Source organism: Prinia subflava, chromosome 5, assembly GCF_021018805.1.
Source record: "Prinia subflava isolate CZ2003 ecotype Zambia chromosome 5, Cam_Psub_1.2, whole genome shotgun sequence".
Taxonomy (NCBI): domain Eukaryota; kingdom Metazoa; phylum Chordata; class Aves; order Passeriformes; family Cisticolidae; genus Prinia; species Prinia subflava.
Genome location: NC_086251.1, coordinates 14,315,072 through 14,320,492, shown reverse-complemented (window position 1 = coordinate 14,320,492; position 5,421 = coordinate 14,315,072).

Below are 5,421 nucleotides of genomic sequence, written 5' to 3'. Positions count from 1 at the left end.
AGCGCCCATTGGCCCGGGCCGACCCGCGGCGGCCGTCGCGGAGCGCTCCGATTGGGCGGCGCGGGCCCCGCCCCGCCGTGACGCGCGCGCAGCCGAGCGGGGAACGTGGCGGCTCCGCGGGGCGGGGCCCGCGCGCGCCGCTGGCGTCACCGGCGGGGCGGGGGGCGGGACGCGAAGTGAGCGGGGCGGGACACGGCGTGAGGGAGGCGCGACACGGCGTGAGGGAGTCGCGACACGGCGTGAGGGAGGCGCGACACGGCGTGAGGAACGCGCGGCGTGAGGGAGGCACTGCCGGGACGCTCTGTTCTGTGGGCTCGGTGCCGCCTTGGGCTCGGTGCCGCCTTGGGCTCGGTGCCGCTTTGGGCTAGGGTCCCCTGTGCCTCGAGCGACACCTCGGTCCTCGTCCCCAGCGCTTTTGTGCCCAGCTTTTCGCTGCGCCGGGCACTGCCCTGTGTCCGCTCGTGAGCTGCCGTGTGGGAATTTGAAAATGTGTTCCCAGGTATCCTTCCCCAGGCCTGCTCCTTCTTTTTTCCTAATTCTTTTCACTCATTTGAGCCTTAGCCGTGTTCAGACCTGGTTTTCCCTTCTCAAAGGACAAAAGTCTTGACAGCCGTGCAGATAGAACAGTTTAGGAAATCATACTCGACCTTCGCATTTGTTAAGGCTTGGTGTAAGCTCGGGGTTTGATTTGTGGATTTCCATTCCCCATTGGTTTCAAGGTGTGCTACCTGGTGGATTTTTGGCAATTATTTTCTGTGTGCTTTAAGCGTTTATTCAGCACTGAAAGGCCTCAGAAAACACAAGTTATTTTTAGTGGATAGGTAAATACTAGCTGTTACAGCATTTCCTATAAAATGGGAATTTCTGGATTTCTGTAATAAGTGTAAATTCTAATTGTAATCTCTTACGATGTCTCAATACTGTCGGCCTATACTGTTTAAAGAGATGTACTGACATGTACAGATAATTGAAAAGCTTTGATCACTGTGTATTGTGTTTCTGTCATTCTGGTTTACAAGATAAGTAGGTACAAGTTAAGGCTTGAGATTTTTTTCTTTTTTAAGAAACTATTGCAATAGTTTATACAAATCAGAGATAGAAATAAATTATTGCGAGATTTGCTCAGCTTAGGGAAGAAACTCAAAACTGCCACGAGGGTGAGGGTTAATTATAATGAGGGCAGAGTGGTGGTTGAAACTGTAGCTTCTGGGTTATGAAAATAAAATGGGGATGTAAACTGTCTATGGTGACATCTGTGGTTACAAAGCTGTTAAAGTAATGGGCCTGACACTACTTGGAGCTTTCCCTTTCTCTCACAGAGGTACTGCTCCAGCTTAGAAAAGCGTTTTCCTACACTAAAGTTCTCTTTGGAAGCAGAGTTTTGTGGTGACGTAGCATTCTTTTCTAATTTGTGCGCAGATGTGGGAGAAGGCTGATGGGGGCTGAGGGCCCCTCTCCTGGGGCTTGCTCTGGTGCTGCTTGCAAGGAGGGCTGTTCCTTGGGCACAGGGACTGTCCTCCACCTCCCCTCAGGAGCCTCCTCATCCTGGGGGTCCCCTCAACAAGACTACAGCAACAACATGCCAAGTGTTGGATGAAGAACAAAGCTGCTCTCTGCTTTTGTGGCCTCCTTGTTTGCCTGTTCCTGCTTTGTAGGAAGAACCAGAGGCTCCTGTGTGAGAGCCTTCCCACAAGTTTCCAGGAAGAACCTGTCCTTCTCAGACAATTGCCAGAAGGTGGCTTGGAGGCACGAGAAGGACTAGGTGACATCGTCTGCAAGGACAAGCTGTGGTGGGACCGACATGAGCCTTTGTCTGGAGGGGGGAGTGTCCTCGTGGGTCAAGGGAAGGGCAGTGACAGCCATTCACTGTGACTTTGGCAAGGCCTGGGACACAGCCCCCCACGGTATCCAAGTGGGTTAGGCATGGACAGGAGAATGGGACTCCTGTGCAATGTGCCTTGTGTTCAGCAGGACACATCCTTCATTAGTATTCTGTCCTCTACTGGGTATTGATTTCTTGCTGTTAATGCTAAATAGTCAAATTTTTAGTCTTTTTAGTATCTTTTTCCTCCATTAGGGACTTTCCAACACACATATAGTGAGTCCTTGTTAGCTTTCTCTTTATGCTCTGCTTTCTACAAAATATCTGTGTAGTCTATAAATAGTGTTCTGGTCTCAGCATGAGCCTGGCAGAGTTCAAGAAGCATTGGACAATGCTCTCAGGCACACGGTGTGGCTCCTGGGGGTGGTGCTGCGCAGGGCCAGGAGTTGGACTCCGTGATCCTTGTGGATCCCTTCCAACTCAGCTTATTTGGTGATTCTGGGATTGTATCCAATCTCAACAACCCTTCGCTCTTCCCAGGTCTGGTTCAATGAAACATATCAGGGTCATGTGCTGGCTAAAAGTGATTTAAGACTAGCGCTGCTCATAATTAATATGCTGATTATGAGTGATTAAAACAATTAATTAAAAATTAATTAGAAAATGTATGTCATTTTCAACAAGCACACATGGCCACTGCAGTGCAGGTGTGCAAAGGGTTGGTGTGGTGCACATGTTCATGGCCAGTGCAGCATGGCCAGGCAGAGGGTGGGTGCAGTGAGGATCAGGGCAGCTGTGAGTTGGTTTTCCTGGAGCTGCAACTGTTTTCCAGCTAGCTTTCTCCTCTCAGATGGCTGGGATTGTTCAGCCTGGAGAAGGCTCCACGGAGACCTTAGAGCACCTTCCAGTGCCTAAAGGGCCTACAGGAAAGCTGAGGAGGGACTTTTTACAAGTACAGGTAGTCATAGCACAAGGGATATTGTTTTTAAACTGGAGGAAGGTCAATTTGGATTTGAAAGAATGTGGAAGTGTTTTTTTATTCTATGATTTTGTAGAAACAAATAGACAATGGCTGAAAGATACTGATTTCTGTTTTCTTCTCACAGGCCCCATGCTGTTGTCAAGGCTGATACTTGGGAGAGGAGATTTCCATCATAGCTTTGACTGTTTCAGGGTTGTTTTGACCCTCTCAGTCATAAGCTGATAAGTACCATAGCCTAGTTAGTTGTGCTACTTATTTTTCTCTCTCCAAATAGTTACGTGGTTATTTCATGTCAGGCTGGAAACTCCTTTAACTGAAAGGTGGAAAGCCTCTGGATAGGTGCATCCCCAGCTTTCTGGGGCTGTGTCAATGACCCCTCCAAGGGTAATTCTTAAACTGTACTAAGGCACATGGAAAATAAGGAGTTGATTGATGGTGCCCAAACCTGCCTTCGCCAGAGCAAATTGTGCCTGACAATTTTGCTTTAAAAACACAGAAGGAAATGTGTTCAGAGAAACAGGCATGATGTTCCCTCCTAAATACTTAAGAGTTAGAACTGAGTTGGGACCCATAATATATTTAGAAGTAAAGAATAAAGTTGAGGGAAAACTGTTCTGAAGGTGTAGAAAAGTATTAATAATGGTACAGGACACGAAGATAATTTCAGATTGAAGATACATGGAAAAGTCACAAAAAGAAGGCAGAAGAGTAATGATACCTTGTGTAAGAAGGTGGTAAGACAACTAAGTTGTTATGATCAATTTTGGAATTTTAAACTGAAGAGAGGGTGCATTGAAAATGCATAATAACATTAATAACAAACAGTAAAAAACCCAGGAAGTAAAAGGTAGGGTACTGCTGTGGTTGTAGCAGGAAATCTATCACAGCAATTTTTTGGCTTCTCATTTCCAGTTATGGCAATGTTTTTTAGAAGTAGAACAAAAAGGTTTGTGGTAACAGACATACAGTGCACATATGTCACACAAATCCCACATGCAACAAGAAATAACATGAAGATCTCATTAAAGTAGAATGTAGCACTTGATTCCTGAAAAAGTTTTTATTTGATTTCTCCTGCAAACCAAATTTTTTTCAGCTTATCTGCAGTTTATAAATGCCCCTGTCATCACAAAACAGATAAGTAGCATCTGAATTTTTGGCAGAGGCTAACTATCCACCAGGTATTTACGAGATCATGGTAGTAATTTTTAAAAATGTCTTTTAAAATTATGGCAGCTTCTTTCTTGTCATATCTATATGCATGTGATTATCACCCAGTTACAGATGGGCAAAAAGGGGCAGTCAGCATGGGAGGCTTATTCTTGTGATGTTTAGGGGTTTGTGGAAGTTTATTTGCTATTATTTTTTATAAACCTTGGACTAATGGCAGGGGGAGTCAGCAGTGGTATTTCCTAGGAATTATACCAGGCCTCTGTGCTTCAACGTTACCATGAAATTCCCAAATGGGGGCAGAAAATGATGTGAGAAAGTTTGCCAATGACTTAGAATTAAGGAATTGCTTAGAGGAACAACATGGAAAGAAAACCTTTTGCTTCCTATCTGCAGAGTATCTTGTAATATTCAGTAGCTGGGTGGTGAAGCAGTAAATGATTTGTCAATAGTGTAAACTGACTTGCCTTGAAGAAAAGGCAGCCTTGGCTTTTTTAAACTATTTCTCTTTTTGCTCAGATTGTGAATGTGTAATAAGAAGGTTCTGTGGTATGGTTAGAGCAATGCTCAGTGGAGATCAAAATGCAAGTGCTAGGAATAATGGAATTGCTAGGAAAATAATAGAATGTAATGAAAGGAATTGTTATAGTGCAGCATAAATCCATTGTAGATCTGTATGGTATGACATGCAGGTCTATTCCCATGAAGAGTGGCATGCTGGAAGTAAATAGAAAAAGTCACTATTTTTCATAACACAATAAAGCAATGAAATCCTGTGGCAGATTCAGTGCTGAACATTGGTGACTGTCTTTCCTTGGTATTGCATGTTGAAATTTCTCAACTCTCTTCTGCTCTGTGAAGAGTTATTCCCTCTTTTGGGCTGGATTGCAAATCAGAGTTAAAGTATAAGCTATTTCACTGCTTGGTGGGGAAAGATGAGATGGAATCTGATTTATCTTTAAGAGATTTAAGAGATTAAAGTTCAGGGTGCATTTTTCCCTCTCCTATGTGTATTGTGAAAGGTACAGTTCTGCTCTTCAAGCACTGTGGATGAAAACTGCTGTTGCCTTGAGTTGTCATGAATTGTACAAGCCAAAAATCTGCCTTTCCCTTTAGGTTTTTAAACCCTCACTCTCAGTAAAATAAAAAAAAATAGAGGATTAATACCAGGATTCATGGCCTTCCATTTTTCTGCACCACAGAGCTGTTTGAGGAGAAGTGGCTCTCACTCCCCAGTGCCCTCCCCGTCTGGGTCATTTTCCCCTGCTGCGCTTCCATGGGGAATGTGCTGGAGACTGAATCTTTGAGTCAGAGGGTAGCAAGAGGATTTTGGTCTGGAACCATCTCCCCAGCCTTTCTAACCTCTCCCCAGCGGGAAGCGCCCTTTTGTCCACTGTTTCATTCCATTGTGCTGAAATGAAACATGCATGTTCGTGGACATCTGTGG